A 23,931-nucleotide genomic window follows, 5' to 3' on the forward strand; every position below is an offset into this window, starting at 1 on the left:
ACGACAAAATACCGAACTCCAGCCAAACTTGGCCAACATCCAAAACAACTCCGCCACCCAGGGGAAGGTGGAGGTTAGGCGATTACGCCGCCTCCCCCTTCCCCTGCCCCCCCCCCCAAGTTACCGCAGGCGGGACCTCCCCCAATGCCTAGTCGCCCAACAAACCGGCCAACACCTCCCGAAGCTCCGACAGATACCAGGCCATCCCTTCCATAGAGATGAACCCCATCCCCTCGACACAATTCCAGCGCATCATACCTGAATTCCGTGCACCAAGTCCCCCGGAAACCCAAATGCCGATAACAAGCGCACCATTACCCTTCAATGTCTCAGTGCTTTGCCCACCGCCTGCGGCAGAACTGCCCCTCCACACGCCCCCGTGGTACCACTCAGTCTAAACCCCACACATCCTGCCCAGCCACTCCACCAATTCCCGGCGCATAGCCTGCAGCCCAAACTACGCCCCTCTTGACCAAAGAATATCCCCCTAATGTAGATGAACCTGTCCCGAACCGCAGAACCGACCCAAACTTGAAAGAGGAAAGACCGCTGCACCCCCAGGGGTGTGGAAATCCCAAGCCCCCGCCCAGGGCTTATTGTTTGGGGTCAAATGCACCAAACTTTCATGTGCCTTTGTCCTCGCACAAGTAGGCCCAACCCCCCCCCCCCGTGCACCAAACCCATTGCCGCCAGTTTGCCGTACCACATTAAGGATCAGGAAAGGCTACCGCCAGTAGTGTAGTGAATATGCATGTATGCCTGCGTAAATGCAGTTCAAACTCGTATTTATGGTTCCTTACTTGCCAGCCCGTATTATTCGGGAGAGCGCTCTACGTAATTGTACGTGCTGACCGTCCAGCTGACCGTGGTTCCAGTATGGATTGCATACGCACAGTTCCAAAGTGTAGCAACATGAGGCTATGCACGATGCTCACCGAATGCCCCCCGATTACATGCAAGCATTCGCCTACGCTTGAAAGCTATATCAATGTTCCTTTGCTTCCCCTATAAATTGTGACTAAAACCTTGAAAATAGGAAAATAACGTTTGCTAAACTACTGTCATTTCAAGTACCAGCTCCCTGCAGCATCCTCTAGCAAAATGTGATAAATGCAAGCTAGTAATTCCGTAAACATTCGCATTGGAAACATATCTGGACCCCGTTCCATAAGACTATGGGCCAGAAAAATACACAGCCCTGGCAAAGCCAGGAGGCCTGACAACGGTGGCCAGCTTTCCTGTGCCGACAATGCATGCCTTGTTCCGGCCTGGCTTTTGACAAATTTTATTGATGAGAGGGCTGCCTGACCCTCCCTATTACACCAAACAGTGGCAAAGCTAACGCGTGTTTGATCCCAAAAGAGGCACACCCTGCCATATATGTACTGGCCCTGAACCAAAACACTTTGCGTACCGATATGCTCCATGTGAAATACAGAATGCTGTCACTCCATTGAAGCCGGCCGCCCCAGAGAGAGGGAATTTTAATAAACACAAAAGGTCCTGATCAATGCCCGACCGCTTAGGCGCCCAATCGTTAAAGTTTCAAAATGCCTCTTGGTATATGGCTTTCGTGAAGTTACCAGACTTTACATTAGCAGGGCAAGGACTTGTACTACCCCAAAATATACGTGAACTGCCTTTAAGCCTGCACAAAATGCAAGTGTATATTTGCTCATGTGAAAACCTGCATGTGTAAAAGTACCTTGTCCCTCCCCCTACCTTGTACCCTGCGAAAGAAGGTTTACGTATGCCACCCTCAAACGAAAGGTTCTAACATTTCTACTTATGGAAAAAATAGAGAAGAGTTGTTGACAACCCCAAAACCTGCAAGTTAGCCGGTGTGCACAGACGCACGAGGGCATTCCCAGCCCGGACTACCGCTCACCAGCATCTTGAGTCCCCCCTGTGGAGAAGTGGACGCGTGGCAGCCGAAAATGGTACTATCAGTCAAACCCTACTATGATATGTGCCCTGGCATAATCGGAGCGGCTAAAGAAGAGCTCATATCTCGAAATTACCATAACACTTAGTGGCATCACTACATGGCACCAAAAAGGGGCCAGCGGATTTTGAAAACCGGACTAGATATTTGTGAAGCAACGTGTCCTCTGGGCAAGTAGATATTCTAAGAAATTCCCCACCCCTGACCCTCACCCCACCTCGCGCCTCGCACCAGCCCCCAACTGTGCCCATATCGTTGCTAACACCCAGAGGACCATCTTCCCAAGCACCTGACGCCCCCCTGCGCCGTGCGCTTCTGCACCAATCCGGAACTAGTGCGAGCCAACGTTCGCCATCACCTCTGCTGCAGTGTTCCCCTGGTAAGCATGCCGCCTTCGTCTGGGTCCCGCTCCATAACCAAAGGCTTCCACCCGCAACTCCAACGTGCCCCAACAGCACCTGAATGCCCAACATTTCCACTGTGTGCATTGCCACCACACCAGCAGCCCCACTCCGCTGTTACCCTTCCCTCAATAAATGGGCCTCCCTCGACCCAGAGTCCCGCTCCGTACCCAACAATTGACAGCGCCGTGCCTGGTCCCGCCGTCTTCTCCCTCACCTCAGCAGCCCCCACGTGTTACCTTTCAACTGTGAAAATGGGCCTCCATCGCCGCTGAGTCCAGCTCAATACCCAAAATGGACAGCGCCGTGCCCGGCCCCACTGTCCTCTCCGGTGCCCATGGCACCCCCCTAGGACCTCCATGATCTCCTGAGACCTGTCCAGCCACCTGGCAGTCCGTGGAGTCAGGGGCCCCGCACCCAACCTCACGCAGCCCCTGACCCTATTATCCCAGAGACCTCCCAACAACCACCGAAAGATATAACAGCAACACTCCCGATACCCCCCTGAACGACTGCCGAGCCTACAACCCCACACACTCTACCTGACCTAAGATAATTCCCCTTGACAGCAAGTAACGAAAAACCCCACCATGATCTCCTGAGACCTGCCCAGCCGCCTGGCAGTCCGTGGAGTCCGGGGGCCCGCCCCCCAACCTCAAGCAGCCCATGACCATGCCTTATCCGCAACCCAGCGGCCGTTAACTGGACTCCCAGTAGGCCCCGTCGTCTGGGTGCACCGTAAGGACCGGAATCCGACTCTATGCCATACTTACCATGTGCGCACCCCGCCCTGCCCCGCGCAGGCCGTGTAGTCAGGGACCCCGCTCCCCCCCTCAAGACGCCCATGACCATAGTATCGTAGAGACCACGCAACAACCCCCAAAAGGAGAAAACGGTCCACGCTCCCGATACACCCCTGAACGACTGCCGAGCCTACCACCCTAAACAATCCACCGACCTCAGATAATTCCAAATGACAACAAGCAATGGAATACCACAACCACGATCACCCAAGACCTGTCCAGCCACCTGGCAGTCCGTGGAGTCTGGGGCCCCGCCCCCAACCTCAAGCCGCCCATGACCTATCCACAACCCAGCGGCCGTTAACTGGACTCCCAGTAGGCCCCGTCGTCAGGGTGTACCGGACTGAGCCGGAAACCAACACAATGCCACACTTACCACGTGTGCACCCCGTCTTACCTTCCACAACCCAGCGGCCGTTAACTGGACTCCCAGTAGGCCCCGTCGTCTGGGTGTACCGGACTGAGCCGGAAACCAACTCGACGCCACATTTACCACGTGCGCACCCCGTCTTGCCTTCCACAACCCAGCGGCCGTTAACTGGACTCCCAGTAGGCCCCGTCGTCTGGGTGTACCGGACTGAGCCGGAAACCAACTCGATGCCACACTTACCACGTGTGCACCCAGTCTTGCCTTCACCACCACTCCATGGCTGCCTCCGCCTTGGCGACGACCCTGTGGCCTCTCCATCGTACACCGACCCACATACCGGCCACGCCCATGTTAGAGGAGGAGACCCCACCCTTCCTCCATCATGCAACCACCCCAATGGGGAACACCATCCACCACACCCATGGCCAATCCACAAAATGGGCCCGCCATACGACCCCTCAAACAACCTCCTTGCCTCGTTCGCTCTGCGCCATGCGCTCCCAGGCCGACCGAAAATTGGCCGCCCCCCCAACACAACCACACTCCCTAGTCTACACTCCCCTCGTAACCCCCTGCAAGCACCCGGCCCCTTTACAAGTTGCTTCGGCCGTGACTTCGACCACCGTTACCACCATCTGGTCGTTGCATCTTCATTACCGGCTCATATGTCTCCCCAGAGGTGACCTGCTCAGGGAGTTCAGTTTGTACGTCGTCAGTGAGTAGTTCAGAGGCATTTTGCATATGGCCAGTCTGTCCCCCCTGGCCAGCGGGTAAAAATTGATTGACCCCCCATCGCTTCATGTTCCCCACCGGCGTAAACACAGAGCCGGACCAGCGTTGTCACAGATTACCCTCAGCCGCCTCCGCGGCCTGGCTACGGTCAAATGTCCAGGTAGTGCCTCATCCACCCTACCTCGCACTCAAACAATACAGTCCTCCGCGCTTGTGCTCCCGTTCCGTTGCTGTTCCCCAAGCCGCAGGGGGCCTGTGGGTGGAGGGGCCAGCGAGCCCGCCTGGGGCCTACGTGAGCCAGCTGCGCCGTGATCCCTCGCCGACTCCGGGCCTGCCGCAGGAGGCACAGCCCTCCCTTCTCCCTGGTGCCGCTGGGCCGTTCCAAGCCCTACCAAGTCCGCCACCCCGCGCTGGCTCTCACCCTGCAAGTAAAAAAGGTACTTCTGGTGTGCTGGTACCCTGCCACTGTGCACCCTACACCCCATTGTCCCTAGACTCGAACACATCCAACCCCCCTCCAGCCCTCTCACTGCCCTCCGACTCTAAAAGGACCGGGGTAACCCCCTTCACCCCCAGCCCCCCTCCCTCCCGTACCCCCCCAACTCCACATGCCTGCCTTCCTACCTGCCCCTCCCCCTTCAGCCCTGTCCCCCTGCCTGACAGGTGAGGGGCACTAATGCCACCTCCTATAGGGCCTGCCACCTTCCAGCTTGCTGGCTGCCTTCATCCCCAGACCCCTCCTTCCCCCCCTGCCCCCCCACAGTATCTCGACGCCCCCTGCTGCCCCCCCCCGAGCTCCACATGCTTTCCTCCGTGAAGCTCCGCCCCCTTGCAGGGCCTCCCCGTCTCTCCCCTACACACACGGGCAGCCACGCCCCGAATCGCGCAAACCAAGCCCGCCTAACACCTCATCAGTGCCCCGGAGCCCTCCAGAGCCTCCCGCCCCTCCCACTGCTGACACAGGCCCGTGCGGCGAGGCGCCGATGACAGCGCGCCTCCCCCGCTCTAACGCTACTCAACCCTGAGCCCCCCCCCCCGCCGCACCCACCGGGGCCGCGCTCCTGACATCTGCGCGGCCCCTATCACCCACCTGCAGCTTTGCCGCTTCGCGGGCGGCGCTGAAGCGCACCGCGGGTGGCGCGTCGATTCCGACACCCATGGGCTGACCATGAGATTCATCCGCCCGCTTCAGGCAGCAGGCGGATGGCGTCCCGAAACCACTCGCACAGTGAGTACCCCGCTATTATCCCCATCCAAATCACCTATAAGCGCAGACTACCACACACGACAAAAAACCCTAAGCTCTCCCCCCAGCCACCAGGTCGTAATACCTAAAATGGTGGCTGGGGGAGTGTCGCAAGCCCTTAAATACCTGGGCTGCATTTGGGCTACCTCCTACCAAATTGGGCTGCCTTTGGGCTATTCCCGGCAGCCCAAAGTGCCAAAATGGCCGCGTCTGGCTAGCCCCCCCTCCCCCTCCCAAATCTGCCCGGGGGGCAGACCTCGCGGCTCGGCTGCCCCCCAAACCCCCCTTGAGCACCATTTTATTTGCGAAGATTGAAGATTGAGGCTTGCTTGCACTGCAGCTGTCTCCCTCCGCTGACAGTGAGGGGGCCCCTGGAGGAGAGTGGGGGGCCGAGGCCCCCTCGCACTGCGGGGCCTGCGGGGCCCTGTGTTACGCCCCTGGGTGCAGAGGAGGAAGTTTCTCCCAGTCAAAAAGAAGCTGCAGCAGCTCAATCTGCCCTACGCTATGCTCTTCCCGGCACGGCTTAAAATCACGCACTCGGGGAAACAAAGATTTTTCAACACCCCACAACAGGCGCAGGATTTTCTTAAAAATGTGCCAAAGCAACCGGCGGCCAGCGCCTCTACTCCCCAACCCCCCCAGGATCAAAGCGACGGCGCCTCCGACATAAAATGTAGAAACTCCGCACCAGACCTGCATCAACCGCTGATTTGTTGCCGCCACGACATTCCCCTTCCCGGATGAATCTTATCTGCTATAGAAGCTGGTAGCGGGGGGGAAGAGCTGAGACAAAGTAATTTAACGGTTGGAACCACGCTTGACTCTTGAGGCGGGCTTCCCCCCCCCCCAACAGAAATGCTGAGACTACAATGGTCCGAACGGGACAGACTTGGTAAGTTCTCTGTCCTTCTATTGTTACCTGCAAGCTGGTAATGACACTATCCTGGAGGACTCCTATTTCCTCGTAAGGGTCACCTATTAAGCCATAGACCTCATATATGAACTGGCACGAGCTGACCTTCTAATGTTGCCCGAACGCCCTTGCTACTGCGAGGAGGCTTTGGTCGCCCTCTGGAATCCACCCACCAGGTGAACCCTCACTACTGTTGGTGTATTTTGACTGGGGAAGAAAAGTTTTTGTTATTTCTTCCTCAGTATTTATTGTTCTGATTGAAGTTATGCTGTCGCTCGAGACACAAACAAGTGGGGTGGGGGGGGGAGTAGTGGGCCACGGCAGGTTTGGGCTGCTAGTGTGGGAGGGGGGAAGTTCACTTCTTGCCACAGAACGGTACAGTTTAATGACTTGCCACACGACACTGGTCATCTGTTCATGATTGCTACATTGATACGCGTCTGCCACTTGCACACATCACTGATGAATATATATTCCCATGTCTACCGCCGTGAGTGTTCCCCCTGAACCATCCAACATACCGGTTCCTCACGTGGAACATGTGGGGCCTGGGGGACCCTTGCAAGCGCTGACACATCCTAGCTTACCTAGATCGTCCCAATGTACATTGTGCCATGCTGCAGGAAACACATTTTAATCCTAGAGCTACTCCTACATTTTCCTCTCGCTGGTCCAGCTATGCCAGCTTCTCTTCCTACTCATCGTATTCCCGTGGCACGTGCATTCTCGTGAGGAAATCGCTCCCCTACACTCCTATAGGGTCTATGGTAGGCAAGCAGGGTCGATACTCTATCGTCTAGGGCAGATTAGCCACACAGACTTTCACATTTGTCTCCTGCTATGGCCCTAACTCCAACAAACTTGAATTTTTCCGGATACTCTGGGGTAAAATCCTGGAAATAGGTTCCACACATTTGCTATGGGGAGGGGACCTAAATGTCACCATTGATCCTGCACTGGACTACTCACACCCGCAACCACACCACTACTCTAACTCCCAATCAACTTTAAAACTGATTGCTGCGCACCATGAGCTCATTGATGCATGGCGACATATGCACCCAATGCAGAGAGAGGGTACCTGCTTCGCCACGGTCCGGGCCTCCAGGTCCAGAATAGATGCATGGCCTATCACTAAAGGGCTCATTCCGTGGTTGACACATGCCCTCCATCTCCTTTGCACTTACTCCGATCACTCTCCGGTGCTCATCACTCTTACCCCTCCACATGAAAACCCTCCATTCTTGAACTGGGGTCTGAATCCACTTTCCCTGCTTGATTCAGTCTTTAAACAAGAGCTTGAACAGGAGATCACGGACTTCTTCCCGCACAATGAAAACTCTGTGATGCACTACTCCATGATTTGGGAGACATTTAAAGTAACTATCCGGGGCCTGTGCATTGCCAAGTGCGGGGGAATCTTAAGAGATATCAGGACCAGGCTGCGTAGGATTGAGGCTGACCTCAAAAGTATTGAGACTCAACTACAGACAGCCCCGACGTCTGAGTTGCAGGCGCAGTTTAGGAGTATGTTAGAGGAGTACCAAGACAAAGCTGAAAGCGAGGTTAAGTTCAGAGGAAAATACTGCAGGGCGCGCCAATATGGGGAAGGAGACAGGCCGGGTAAGGCGTTGTCATCCCTAATCCGTTCCCCGTGGTTCTCGAATATGCTCCTCGAAATTGAGTATGAAGATGGCCAGATACACAGGAATACAGAGAACATCGTGGCAACCTTCCGGAGATTTTTATAAATGTCTATACAAGACTCAAAGGGATCACTCTACTGAGTTTGACTCCTTTTTTGAGGACACGGCGATTGCATGGTTGGGAGATGGCCAACGGAAGTTTCTTCTACGTCATCACGAGGATGAGGAGACGTACATACCACGAAGTACGATTCGTACCAGTAGCAGGACTCCGTACGAATCGTACAAAGACCGTACGACTCGATTCCCTGCACGATTCTCCCTCGGAACCCGCTGTACCCGACATCTGTATGGATCGCGGCTGCTTTTTCTGACCCGGCAAGTACGATTTGTGTCGGGGACGCACCGTACGACCCTTTTCCTACAAGAGCTGAAAACAGCCGTAAAAGCAGAGTTCACCCCAAAACAGGTACGGAACGGCCCCCCAGGGTATGGCGCGTACCCCGCATGATTGCAGGGGTACGGCGCATACCCCTGCGATCATGAGGGGTACGCGCCGTACCCTGCGATCTCGGGGTGTACAGTGCGTACTGCCTGCGATTGTGGGGTACGGCAAGTATCCCCCATGATCGCAGGGGTACGCGCCGTACCCCTGCAATCATGGGGGGTACGTGCCGTACGGTGTGTATGTGATTGTGCGATTTTCCATACAAATCGCCCTTACCTGACGTGGACCATACGAATCGCGTCCTGATTCCCCGGTCCGGATCGATTCGGACGGATTCACGGAATGCGGATCTTACTACGCGACTCGGGCGGACGGGTACGATTCGTACGGAAAGGGCTCCGGATACGAATCATACGGATGTTTTTTTTACCAGGATCGGAATCGGCCCCTGTGTGTGTTTCTATTTGCCTCACCTCAGTAGTTCTTTCTGGCCTCACCATATGCAATCAGTGCCTGAGTGCTCTTATCACTTGAAGTGAACTGGTGCAAAGAGACGGCAGAGACGGGGCTGCAGGGAGCAGGGCAACCGCACACCGAGAGCCGGACCATGAGGAGAGAGACGAGGGGGGAAGCAATGTGAGTATGGAGACTCACAGGGGGCGCAGTTTGTCGGGAGTGAGGTGTGTATTGGGTATACAAACTCTTAATACACAAGAACCAAGTGGCAGGCGGTGTGCAAGGTTATTGTTTTGCGCAGCAGGCATCGCTCGGTGGGCTTCCTGTTCACATCACTTTCATGCATCCCTTACTTAGCCACTGCGATATTAGTTTTGTTTCTTAATAGTCCCTTATGAATCTGGTGTTTTATGTAGCATTGGTACTGGGCATGTTACATAGTGTGCGATATATTTTCATAACGTTTTACACTTCTACACCAGCAGCTGTTAACCCACCACAACCACAGAATCTCTCAACCCTGTTAACTTCCGTTGTGAGCAGGGGTCATCACAACAGGTGAGTAGGGCCAAGTCACAGTGAAAACTAGTACAACGCACAGCGCACACTGGCTGTTCAGGCGACATGTCCTGCACAGGCATCAGAGAACCTGGCAGCTCAGTGGTTGGTATCTCTGCCATAGTGTTTGTGAGAAGCCTCACTCATGCTGCAATGCAATCTGATCAATCTTCCGGTGGAATCATGATGTTAGGACTAGAGGTTGCGAGTAAGTTGGGACTGACATTTTTTAGGTTCCTCTTCCAAATTTCCGGCCTCGTGGGTTGGGCAGAAAGTAGTTTAACTGATTCATTGATGTGGAATGTGATGATGTGGTGGTCAGACCAGTCGCAGGGGAGGATCAATTCAAGCTGGGTGGAGTTCGCTTTGGAAATTACTAGATCGAGGGTTGAGCCTTTATCATGTGTGGGGCTGTCACAGATTTGGGAAAGGTTAAGGTCTGAGAGGAAAGCTTTCGGCTATTGACTCCTGGGTCGTCAAGGTCATTCCAGTGGAGGTTGAAGTCTCCAAGGAATATTTGAGTATTTTATTGTCCAGCATTTGTAGCTAGGATATCCATGAGATGTTAGATGAAGGTGAGGTTATCCCCTGGTGGGTGGTAGAATGTGTGTAGTGAACCTATTGGTTTGTTATTACTAGTGATGTCTAAATACAGATATTAACATGAGAAAGATACCAGGGAGTAGTAGCAGTTCACCGAGAGGTTGCTCCGATGTATGCAAGCAATACCATTGCATTGCCTATCAGTTCTATTTGGTCTTGTGATTTGATAGTTTGGGGGTACTAGTATGACTAGGATGGGCGTGGATGATTCATTTAGCCAAGTTTCAGTCAAGATCAGAGGGTCCCGCTCATTAGAGAGTATGAGTTCAGCTATATCGGTGGCATGTCTTGCGGCTGACCTACAGTTTATAAGATACATTTTAGCAGAGCTTTGGTAGGGGTTGTGGTAGGTTTGTATAAGATAGGACTCGCATGAGGTTGTTTGCAACTATACATCTAGAGATGTGTCTTGTAGTTCTATAGGTATTGGAACTGATGGATTTGATTGTAGAAAATGCCTGTGAATTATATGAGTGAGGAGTATTAAGGGGCGGAGATGGAGGCTCATAGGAATGGAGTAGGGTGCTTGAGTCTTTCGTTGATAGAGGATTTTTCCTCCGGAGCGGACATGATGAGGCATTGGGGTAAGGTACTGCTTTCCACCTTATGAGCTCATGTTTTGGGGCGCTTGCGCGCAGCTGTTGGTTGAGTTTCGAGTGGTTGATGTGGAGGTGTGTCTTAGATTCTAGTTTGGAACGAGTGGACTTGGGTTGTTGCAGTATCATGTCATGAAGAGTTTGGAGGTGCTCTTAGATTTGTTGTAGGGATAGTAATATCTTATCGAGTCTGGGTCAGCTTTTGGAGTTCCCAATTGTACCTGTACTGGAATCTGAACTGTTGGATCCTGTGTCTTAGCCATCAGTGTCAGTGTTGTATACCGGGTTCCTTCCAGACATAATAATCCCTTGTGCATGAGTATACCTGTTTGTGTGTAAATTTGTTTGCTTCTTTGTAAAATGTCTGGAATTTAGTCAGTTTTAGGTTAACCTCAAAATTATTCACAGTTTGATTCAGCTCATCCAACCTTTTCTTCAGGCTGGATGTCGATTAGTATGATTACAAACAAACTTCTATCCTGTGGATTTCTGTTTTGAGTTCTTGTGATAGCCTGGCAGCTGCCTTTATAATCAGGACTTACCAGTCCCTTGCGCTGTGCCAAGAAATCAGAGACGCAATGGAACGGGATGGACCCAATGATGAAGCATGCCACCAAGGGGTAACCCTGGTGGGTTAAGGTTTTATAGGAAAATGTATCTCTACTCCAGCGTAGGGTTATCTGGATGGGCCAGAGAAGGAAATCATGAAGTCTTGAACTAGGAGGCACAAAATGAATCCTGACAGGGTACTACAGGTTGTGATTGACTAGGTAGTGTGTCTTTCTTATCCCACCTCTTTTAAGTTGCCGCTCTTTCTTTAGAGGGGCCTTGCTCTAGGTTGGCATAATACACGTATTGCAACAGTGAATAGTTCCTATTCTGGCAGGCAGGTCTTGTCCAAACGGTACACAGTCAAAATATTGAGTCCCTGATGTCGACTTGCAGTAATATCGACTCCTAAATATCGCCGGTAAGAAATATCGATGTTGTATATATCGAAGTGTGAAATATCGTTATGTATTAGTATGTTTAATATCGAGTTAAGTAATGTCGACATTAGAAATATTGATCTGTTAAAATATTGAAAAGTTAAAATATTCTTGTATTATGTTTTATAAGTTGTAAAGTTGTAATTGTTATTATTGTTTATTTTATAGGAATTTAAAAAAATATTTTAAAGTTTTAAAAATATTTAGGAGTGGGATGTTGGGTTTATAGGGGATAAGGGTGGGGAGTGTTTTAAAAATTTATATTTTTTAATTTAAATTTAAATTGAAATGGGAAATTCAAATATCAAATTTCGAATTTTATTGTAAATTTTAGGAGCGGGATGTTGTGTTTATAGGGGATAAGGGTGGGGAGTGTTTTAAGAATTAATAATTTTTTATTTAATTTTGAAATTGAAATTGGAATTTCAGTTATCAAATTTCAAATTTTATTTTAAATTTTAGGAGCGGGATGTTGGGTTTATAGGGGATAAGGGTAGGGAGTGTTTAAAATAATATTACATTTCTAATTGAACATCAAATATGAATTTTAATTTTTAAATGTATAAATATTTTAAAATGATTTGTAGTGTGATGTTGGATTTATAGGGGATATGGGTGGGGAGTGTTTTAAAAAAAAAATAATTTGAAATAGGTAATGTACATTTCTAATTTAATTTATTTTAAAACAATTATGAGTGGGATGTTGTGTTTATATAACATTATTTTTAGAATATAAATTAAATGATAACATAATTATTATTTGATTTTAAAATGAAATTGGAAAATCTTTAATAAATGTTACATTATTTAACATTTTTAATATTTAAATGGGAATTTTAAATTAAATATGTTCAGTGTCCAGCACCTACTTCAATTAAATGTAGATTGGAGTGGGAATAGTAAATTAAATTGGTTCAGTGTCCAGCACATACCCAAATTAAATGTAGATTGAATTGGGAATAGTAAATTAAATAGGTTCAGTGTCCAGCATCTACCCTTATTAAATGTAGATTGGAGTGGAAATAGTAAATTAAATAGGTTCAGTGTCCAGCACCTAATCTAATTAAATGTAGATTGGAGTGGGAATAGTAAATTAAATAAGTTCAGTGTCCACCACCTACTTCAATTAAAAGTAGATTGGAGTGGGAATAGTAATTTCTTATGGTCTAGGGTCCAGCACCTACTTCAATTAAATGTATATTGGAGTGGGAATAGTAAATTTAATAGGTTCTGTGTCCAGCACCTACCTCAATTAAATGTAGATTGGAGTGGGAATAGTAAATTAAATAGATTCAGTGTCCAGCACCTACTTCAATTAAATGTAGATTGGAGTGGGAATGATAAATTAAATAATTTCAGTGTCCAGCACCTACTTCAATTAAATGTAGATTGGAGTGGGAATAGTAATTTATTATGATTTAGTGTCCAGCACCTACTTCAATAAAGGTATATTGGAGGGGGAATAGTAAATTAAATAGGTTCTGTGTCCAGCACCTACCTCAATTAAATGTAGATTGGAGTGGGAATAGTACATTAAATATGTTCAGTGTCCAGCACCTACCCTAATTAAATGTATATTGGAGTGGGAATAGTTAATTAAATAATTTCAGTGTCCAACACCTACTTTAATTAAATGTAGATTGGAGTGGGAATAGTAAATCTAGGGCCATATGTATGAAGCAAATTTGCATTCGCTAAGCCCGAAATTCTGCGAATTTCGGGCTTAGCGAATGCGAATGAGCTCAACGGCATGTATGAATGCAAAAGCCATTGAAATTAAGGAATCGCAAAAAAAGCGATTCTGTATAATGCGAAATGTGCACTTCTGCGAAAAATTAGTGATATGGAACATTTGCGATTTTACAGTTTGCGAAAATCGCAAATGGAAATCGCAAATGTAGGAAATCGCTTAAAAATCGCAGAATAGCAAAATTCGCAAGATAAAGAATCGCAATGATATGTATGAAAAAATCGCAATTAGCGATTTTTGAAAAATCGCTAAATACAGAATCGCAGTTACCACCAAGTAGGAGCAGGTGGTAACCAGATGCAAACTATTTAAGCAGCAACATAATTCAAACAACTGTTAGCCACAATGGCGGGGCTAGGAGGATGCGCTTGAGAGCTGCTGCACAGAGGAGCCTACGGCAGGAGAGGACATTCCGTTTGCGCATCAACATCTCCCAGCGCCTTGAGGAGGACCTCTACACCCATTGCAGGCTTGATGAAGACAGCATAAATGATTTAATTGCAGAACTCAGACCCTACCTTGAACACCCCACATGCAGGACAAATGCCATCTCCACTGAAATACAGGTCCTGTGTTCATTACACCTGTTGGCCTCTGGAAGTTTCCAGGGGGGGATTACGTCAGCAGGAGGGGTGTCACAAAGTGCCCTTTCGCGATTCTTCCATGCCTTCCTAGATGCCTTCGTTCAGAGGATGCAACATCACATTTACTTCCCCAGCACCGACTTTTATCAAATATCGCATTTCCCACATGTGATAGGATGTATTGATGGCACACATGTTGCTATATCCCCCCATCAAGTAATGAATACATCTTTAGAAACCGGAAACGCTACCACTCACTGAACATTCAGGTGGTGTGTGATGCCAAACACATCATTACTGACATTGTAGCAAAGTACCCTGGCAGCACACATGATGCCTTCATCTTCCGACACAGTGGGATATATCGTAGACTCTCAAGTGGAGAGTTTGGCGAGGGATACCTACTTGGTAAATACCTTCAGACATAGGGGTCATTAGTACCAACTACCATGTGCATGTCACAGGCTAACATATTTTTTTCAAACCCACAGGTGACAGTGCTTATGCAGTATGGGATTTCATCTTGACTCCCTACCTCAATCCCAACAATGCAAGTGAACGCAGGTACAACAGGGCACACAATGCTACCAGAGGCACCATTGAACGGACATTTGGTATCCTGAAAAGCAGATTCCGGTGCCTCCATAAAAGTGGAGGTGCACTCCAATACAGCCCCAATACGTGTTGCAATATAGTGTTGGCTTGTGCCATGCTCCATAATATTGCCACAAGAAAAGGGACACCAGTGGAGCTGAGTGACTCAGGATTCTCTGAGGTAGAGGGGCCTGGACCTGGACATATGGTAGCTGGTAGAGCTGTTGCAGCGGCTGGGCGACAGAGGCGTGATGAGATTACGCGCAACTATTTTTAGACAAGGAAAAACAACACAATGCAAAGTAATGTAAGTGTGAATTTTGCTTTTAATCCTTAATAGCAGGATATGTATCAACTGAAAACGTACAGTAGTCATACAAGACATATTTAGCACATGTTTCATTCACAGTGCTCAGAAAAGTAATGGAATGACTCACAAGTCAAATGCTGCACAGCCTAATTTTCAATTGAAGGTGTAGCCCTATTGGTCCTGCCACTACGGCGGCTCTCTAAGGTTGGCGGTGGGGTGGTGCTGCTCCGAACTGACTGTTTATCTTCTTCACTTGGAGTCAGTACTCCTGGCCCTGTTGTGCGTACTTGGCGCAACTCATCCACAGCAGTGGTCACTTGCAAAAGCGCATTAGCTATGTCTTGTGCAGCATGTGTAAATTGCTGCTGTATCTCAATGCTGCGCCTGGCCTGGATGCTAGATGTAGCCGCCAAGCGGTTGTTGGCCCGGGTGTACCTATCTTGGCGTTGCCAACCTCTGCGCCTAGCACTACCCTCTGTACGCAATTCCTGGCATACCGCCTGTAGGCCATCATTCAGGTCCTTCCTGAGTTCACGGAAGCCCTCCCTCATCTCCCTTTGTAAAAGTTTCATATTTTTTGCCTGCAGGCGCTGCACCTGCAACATGTTGAGTTCCAGTCCTGCAAAAACTCTTATGGCGGGCGATCCCATTCCCCGCTAGGATGTCGGGCAGACAAAGTCCGCCCGTCATCCTAATAGGCCCCAAAGTCTTTTTGGGTCATTTGGAAAGATTCAAGCTTGCGGTTGGAAGCTACTTCGCGTCTGAGAAGGTAAGAGTTCTATTCTTCATATTTTAACATTTTAAGTATGTTTGGAAGGTAGTAGTTTCTTATTTAGGGTGTGTGGACTTGTGTATTAGGAGTTATGATGTTTGTAGTTGGTTATTTACGTTTTAAAAATTTTCTCTGCGTTTTCTCGATTTGCGGCCTAGTTGGAGTTATTGTGCTTGTGTGTATTTAGTTACTTTTTGTGTTAAATATGTATGTAATGTTGATTAATAATGTATAGTTTTAAGTTTTCTGGGGGTGGGAATGTTTATTTTTTATATTGTAGGTTTTTGGATGCAGCCTTTTCGTTTCCGGAACTTTTGCGTTTTTTATTTAAAGGAAGTGTATTTTACTTGTTTCAAGTAATATTTATTTTACACATCCTTTATTATTCGGGTTTCCTGGAGCGTTTTTGATTCTTTTTTAACATTTTCGGGTTTTGGATGGATTCTGGATTATCTATTTTTTTGGATGTTCGATGGATTTGGCACAGTTGTATTTTTCCATTTTGTTGGGGTTTGTTTTTTTTTATGAGGATTTATTAGTACCTGGATTATTTAGGAGTAGTTAGATTTGCAATTTACTTTGCTGCGAAAGGTAAGTGATTTTATATTAATTTTATTGTGGGTGGGGAAATGTACTATTTTTATGCAGTTGGTGTTTTGTTAGATATTTATTTTGTCTACATATTTGAAAAAAAATTACATGTATTAGACAAAATAAATATTAAATTTATCTAAAGGAAATGTGTATGTTAATATTTTAGTGATTTTTAGGATTCTTTTTAGTTTATATGGTTTGTATTGTTAGATTAGTGTTTTGGCAATAATTTTTAAGTATTCTAGTCCTTTTGTTGTAGGATAAAGTTGTACTTGTTGTTGAAGATATTGGTACATTTGGGCAGTTTGTCGTGATAGTTAATTGTAAGACAGATTGCTCCATTCATAGGGCCTCATTAGGATGGTGGACGGACCTGGGTCCATCCGCCACCCCCGAGGTGGAGGGCCCGTCCGCAGGGGCAGCGGCGGTCCCTCCGTGCGAATTAGGATGTGACCGCCACCCTGGCGGTCACATCCTGTATATTTAACATTGCGGCGGGTGCTGCTTGAAGCAGCCCCCGCCGCAAGGTTAAATATGCCTGCTTTCCATTTGCATGCACAAAACGGCAGGCACTGCGCGGTGCCTGCCGCCTTGTACTTGCAAATGCTGGGGGGTACCATAGGTACCCTCCATGTGCACCCCCAACACCCTGGGGGCCTGCAAGGGCCCCCCAGAAGCTATTTTCCACATGCTTTTCCACGGCGGTGAATCCGCCGTGGAAAAGCATGTTTTTACACACATTGTAATTTGGCTGGTGGTGTCTTGCAGACAGTTAGTTACCTTGTGAAGCCTTTACAAAATGACCAACCAGCACACTCAAGAGTATGTCGCTAGTTAGAGTTTTACGTTTCACCTTCACTTGCCATGTTTATATTAGTAGAATGAAAAGAAAAGGGGTCAAAAAATTTAACATCTACCAAGTGAGCAATTGTTTTCGGCATAATGTCAATTTAGACTTCCACGGAAATATCTTTTCGAATCATAACATTGTGTAAAGTGCCAGTGCGCGTGCAAAGCGCGGGAATACCTACAGGGCGAGTCCGCACAATATTAATTTCAAAAGCCACGGGAGGGAATGTGAATCGGGATAAATGAATGAAGCTCCCCGTGCCTAACAGGAAGGAACAGGCCCCGGGGAACGTGTCTGGTGCGATGCACTCAGATTCCATTAGGAGGGGTCACAAGTAGGGTTTGGGCCGAGTCTGCGCTATATAAATCTGTGAAATCCAAACCATGGAGGTCGAATACATTTTTTTTTTAACGTGATCGGGGATTGGCATGGCGTGGTCCTGAAGGCGAGTCTCTCTGGGTTCGGGATTGCCGTTATGATAGTCTGTCCCCCGGCCCTTACATGGGGCATACATTGTTCAGTAGATTAAAACGCGCACCCATCCCCGCGTTTAAAGCACTCTTGTGGCTGTGACTTTGCTCTAAGTACACAGGGAGATCTCTCAGGAGAAAGGTCCTGCAGCAGTGCTGGAGGCTGAGGGGCGCTTGGAGCTGCCTCTTTGTCACCTTAAGCGCCATTTATGAAAAGTATGTTAATGAAGGTGTGAATAGTTGTACGTCTATACTGTCAAGTGATTCATTTCACTACGGAGGAGACATGAGTTGGTGTGCCTGCTGCAAAGACGGGTGACCTGGTCAGGGGTGTGGAATTTAAGAAAAGAAAATATCTACTTGTCCATGTGGCAGGTTGCTTCATAAATCTACTTGTCCTGTAACAAAATCCACTTGTCCCTTTTGTGCCATGTAATGCGGTGACACATTACAGCAGCAATCTCATTTCGGTTGTCACCGGTCAGCTGCTTAGGCTATCCATAACTCTGTTTGTGGAGGCCTGCCTTTGCCTGGCACTGCAATAGCAATGTTTTACTGCAGCAGGCGGGCCAGGACAGCCTGGAGCATTGATTGCAGCTGAGCTCCTGACGTTGTGCCCAGGCGCTGCTAAGTCCTGACCCTGTTGTGGTACAAGGTTCACCTCAAGCCATGCTCCCTGCCTTTTCATTACTGCCAAGGGGCAAATGTGCTCAATTCACTTAACCAAGGCGGCCTGAATGAATGAACTCCTTCTGTAAGGCGTTTTCGAGAGCCATTGGTCTGTTATTATTCCAGGGCAGCACCCCTTGCCCTAAAAAAATAAATAAAACAAAATGACGGGAATATTTGCCTTGAGAATGCCCTCCCACAATTTTGAAAATTGTCGCCTTATAAATGTAAAGGTATGGAAGTGAGTGATGTGTGGATTGTGGAGGGTGAAGTCTTCACGCCTATCTTCCGGAAATGGATGCTATTATGATTACGCTATCATCGCTATGTGAATTATATATTAACTGAATGAGTTCAAGGAAAATGAATTAGTATAAAATTGTATTTGAGGAGGAAATTATGATAGTCTGTCCCCCGGCCCCTACGTGAGGCATACATTGTCTAGTAGATTAAAACATGAACAGAGCGCACCCATCCCCGCGTTTAAAGCACTCTTGTGGCTGTGACTTTACTCTAAGTACACAGGAGATCTCCCAGGAGAAAGGTCCTGCAGCAGTGCTTGAGGCTGACAGGCGCTTGGAGCTGCCTCTTCGTCACATTAAGCGCCACTTATGAAGAGTATTTTAATGAAGGTGTGAATAGCTGTAAGTCTATACTGTCGAGTGATTCATTTCCCCACTGAGGAGACGTGAGTTGGTGTGCCTGCTGCAACGACGGGTGACCCGGTCAGGGGTGTGGAATTTATTAAAATATCTAATTGTCCATGGGGCAGGTTGCTTCATAAATCTACTTGTCCTGTAACAAAATTCATTTGTCCCTTTTGTGCCATGTAATGCGACAACACATTACAGCAGCAATCTCATTATATAAGAGTTCTGATATAGCCTCTCTACTTATGCCAGGGCTCGTACCATAGTAGGGTTTGAATACTAGCAATTCCCTTATGGTGCTACGTTTCTGAAGGTCTTCATACTGGGGTTGAGCAATAGTCCAAGAGTTGGAATGCCCTTTTGAGTCTGTACAAACCTACCCTACTCACTTGCACGTTTTAAGGGTTTTCACCAATTCTTTTCTAAACTTTTCCCATACTGAAATGGTTGGACATTTACTCCTGACAGTGGCAGACATAAAACTTTTTCCAGGATTGGGAAAAAAGTGGTTGGAGAAAAGTGAACTTGAAACATTCAGATGTTCACATGAGCAAATTTACGCATGCACATTTGCTCATGCTAAAATGCAGTTCACTAATATTTTCTAGGAATACTATTTCTAGGCCTGCTTCTGTAAATTCTTGTGAATGCACAGAAACTGTATATATGCACTTAATGCAATGATATATACCATGGATGCACATTGGAGACTTTCAACTCGTTTGTTGCGTGGGACGGCCAACATCCGTCGCGAGCACTACCTCCATAGTGCTGCACACGTCCGTTGGCCCACGCGGCCCCGCCCATGCACGAAAATGTCCGCACTGCGGAGGATTCTACGCCACCCTAAAGGGGTTAATAATTGGACATCTAATTAGGCCAGGCCTTAACCATGACCTTTTGTGTTTAATAAAATGTTCTCTCTCTCTCTCTCGCTCTCTCTCTCTCGGTCTATCAGCTGGTCTTACTGTGAGTGACAGTATTCTGCTCTTTTACAAGGAGCATATTGGCACACAAAGCAGTTGTGTTCAGTGCCTTGAACTGATGTGGCAATGTGTGCTTTTTGAGACGCAATTTTTTTTGCTTTTGCAAAGGCTTGTTGGAATGGTGAGGGCCCAGTACCTAAACAAGTCACGCATTGACAAAACCAAATACTGACCACCAATTTCAGACCTGCTGGCTTTGCCAATGCTTGTTTATTTTTGTTTCCCATAATCGTATTTAAACTGGTTACACTGATTTTCCATTATGAATATTTTTGGGAAATACAAGCATACATGAACATGTTGCTAAATGATGCTGCAAAGATATGGTACCCAATATCTTGCAGTAGTTTAGCAAAACATTTTTTTTCCTACATGCATTTTTTTGTGAACATTTTATTTTTAAAGCAAAAAATCATCACTCTTGCTTTCAAGCTTCTGCAAATATTTGCATATCATCAGAGAGCATTCTGGGAGCATTATACATAGCCTCATATTACTAAACTTTGAAAACGTGTGTACACATTTATACTGGAACCACCGTCAGTAGTGCAGGCCCAGCTTACAACATTTACTTTTAGTACACACACTAATAATAAAGGCTTTGCATTAATGAACCATAAATACAAGTTTGAACAGCAAGGACACGCATTAACTGTAGACAATGCCCATCCCTGATCCATAATGTGGTACTGTAAACTGGCAGCCAAAAGGTTTGTGCAGTAGGGGGGTTGGGCCCACTTGTCCCAAGGACAATATACACATGAAAATGTGTTGCCCTTGACCCCAAACAATATGTCCTGGGCATCAGGCTGTAGGAAATCCACATCCCTGCCTGGTTCAGGGGGCACCGTAGCATTTTATTGCTTCCATTGGTGTTACAGGTCCAGTGCACCAGGGCGCTGAGGCAAGAGGGGCCCACTGAACCCCGAGTATTGTGTCTAATTTAACAATCCGACAGCACCCATGGGCTCATTTACATCCGTGCACTAGGGCCCATGTAACAATTACTACGCCATATGTATTTCCCCCCCAGGCAGTTGGGTTCAATCCGTTCCATGGCATTTAATTTTAAATTCAGGGTTGTGCTATTCCAGACCAAGTACTCTTCAACTGCCTTCCTGTAGGAACAACATGCAAATCCACCCCTTGTTGTCCTCTGTCTAATGTAACATTTCGTATATACTGATTTACACACCTATGATTAATAATTATAGACTACAGAAGGATAAAAGTCGGAATGCCCGGTTACAAGGCAATTGGATCCTGCAATTTTGAAGGCTGAAAGGCGCCCATCAGAGTTGGTTTAATAGCTGTAAAACGACAGACCTGATTTAATCAAAATGAGTCAGTCCCAGGCATAGCTTCATGATTCCTTCGTTCAGGTTACAAGAGCACTTTCGTTTCTGATGCTTGGCAGCAGCGGTAAGATCTCCTTCAGTTGCTGGTTGGTCAAATGGGCGGCTTTTCTACTCGAGCTCGGCGGAGATGGGTAGGTTTCTCCACGCGGACACGGCCAGAGTGAGCTACATACAATAGACTCGCCCCCGATGTCCAGACCCGCCGACCCCTCATGTGGCCAATAGTCCCTGACCAATAGGCATAGGACATTCCACAGAGGTATTGTACACACTACACACATGACACAAGCATGTTGTTGTAATTCTTCTTTGCACTTTCTTGTAAGGTCCTGATGAATCGCGGGTGACTTTACCCTGAGCGAGAAACATGTCGACCAGTCTTACTTCTAGCCTTCTCTAGGGTCACTCGACCTAACTTGTTGATACCTAGCGAGCTAGTCCCACCTTTTAATTGCAGCCAGGGGACCCCCAGAATAAAGTTAATTCCAGGTACCCCTTGCTACATTTTAATTCCTTCACCACACAATACAACATCCCGCCCACACACCCCCACTTCACCATAAGGCTGTTGGATAAAAAGATCTCCGCCAAAGAGCCCCTCTTTGAGGTGAGCCCGTCGGGGATTGCACCGCCTCCCCGACGAGGAGCAAACGCCTATGATGAAGCATGACACCCTTCTGGGTGTGTGAGGCAACTACATCCAACAAAATGGATGCCCTTGGGTGTCTCTTTTACACCTTGGTCACGCCAGTTTAATCCCCCTAGTCTGTCTATAGGAACAGTTCAGCACCCACTTCATTGCGCCATTCGTACCGGCTTTTCTGATAGTTAGATATTTTCCTGGTCTGCTTGCTTGGTTTTGCTTGTGAGCAAAGTGTCACTCAGAATCATTGAATACCATTCACAGTTTCACTGAAATTGTGAAAATGTCGCATATAAGCAATCTAAAACCATGGCAACAGTGGAGGGGGGGTATGTAACCCAAAATCCTCCGGCGTGGGGCCTCATATATATATATATATATATATATAAGAACGCTTTTATCAGAACGATGGAGTTGGTTACGCAGAAGCCAGGACAGTATGAAGGGTTGGCAGACAAAGGAAGGCTGGGAGCAGGGTAGGAGAGCGACTTCGAATTTATATCTATATGGACCATGTGGATAAGGCATGTTCATGGAGGAGATTGATTTTTAATTTATATCTATAAGGAATATATGGATAACGCATGTTCATGCCGGTGGCTAGGGCAGTAGTTGAGCCTGATATGCCAGGCTTCAGAAAGGACGTGAGTTCTTGCATTACAAGGTGAAGTGTGGCTCACTGGTTAGAGCAGGCAGACCCTGAAGCAGAGGTCAGACCCGGGACCAGGGTTCAATTCCCGATGCGGCAGGGTCTTGAACTCAAATGTCCATGGACTCGATAATTCTCGCTTTGGTGCCTGACCTAATCTTAGGTTCACACTCTGCAACTCTGGGCATTAAGCTTGCTTAATCTCCACAACGGCCCCCTTGTGGCGGGATGCCTGGCTTTCACCTTGGGGATGCCCTGCAGGGGCTATCTCACAGGGAAAAAGCCAGGACGGGTTCCCAAAGCAAGCGCGGAGATACCCCTTCGGGGGTCGATTCTGGCGCTATATAAGAAACATAATAATAATATCTCCGCTGAGAGGAGAGGGGCGGCGTGAGCACAGTGCAAACACTGACTCACTTTATTGCAATACATGCCCCCCGCCTCAAAAAAGGGGACTGCTTTTGGTCTAGATAAGTGGCGTATGGCTCTAACAGAAGAGAAATAAATTCAAATATAATAAAACGCAGGCAGTAGTTACACCCCCCCCACCTCTACCGGCGGTGGAACAAACACAGGGCACACTCTCAGGCTCCATCATACCACGCAGGGGAGCCCATACCAATACGAAGGTTATATTCACTGTGACGCCCCGGCAGGGCCAACTCGGTATTTCATCTTCCCACAGTAAGAAATAATGACAGTTTAGTGGACAGGATGTAAAGAAAATGTCCAATGTGGAAGTACAACAACGAATTGCAAAGTTATGTTGTAAAGTGGAATGCAGTATATTAAAGAAGCAATGGCACTTCAAGAATGTGACAGGGATAATGTGTGGAAAACATTGCATTTCATTGGGTGCGCGTACGAAGTTGAAGCTAAAGATGTCCAATACAAAAAGTTGGGAAGAAGGAAGGGTTAGCCGTAAACCAGTTGAGCATGACAAAGACAACTGTCTGGCAATAACCCGGTCCACAGGGGCAATCTGGGTACTGGTTTCGCAAAGGTGCTTACCGGGGGGAGCCTGCCTGGAGCATGAGTGAAGTAGAGGATGGTGTTTAAAGAAGATATGTTGTATCACACCTCCACAAGCAGCATCTGACTATCTCCCAATTTTGTTTGATTTCATGTGTGACCCATGGTGAGAGGATACAGTGCCGTAAGATTCCGAACATGACACAAGTGTGCCACTACTTGAGGGCAAGAATCGAGCAGAGCACACTGTGTGTTTGTGGGGAAGATTACCGTCAGAGCTTACCAGACGTCAGCCTCCCGGAGACACAGCTAGAGGTTGGTATTCTAGCGCTCAAGCCGAACAATGGCATGGGCAGGCTTCACAGTAAGAGCAG

This window comes from Lissotriton vulgaris, chromosome 4_1 (genome assembly GCF_964263255.1).
Source record: "Lissotriton vulgaris chromosome 4_1, aLisVul1.2, whole genome shotgun sequence".
In the NCBI taxonomy this organism is placed as follows: domain Eukaryota; kingdom Metazoa; phylum Chordata; class Amphibia; order Caudata; family Salamandridae; genus Lissotriton; species Lissotriton vulgaris.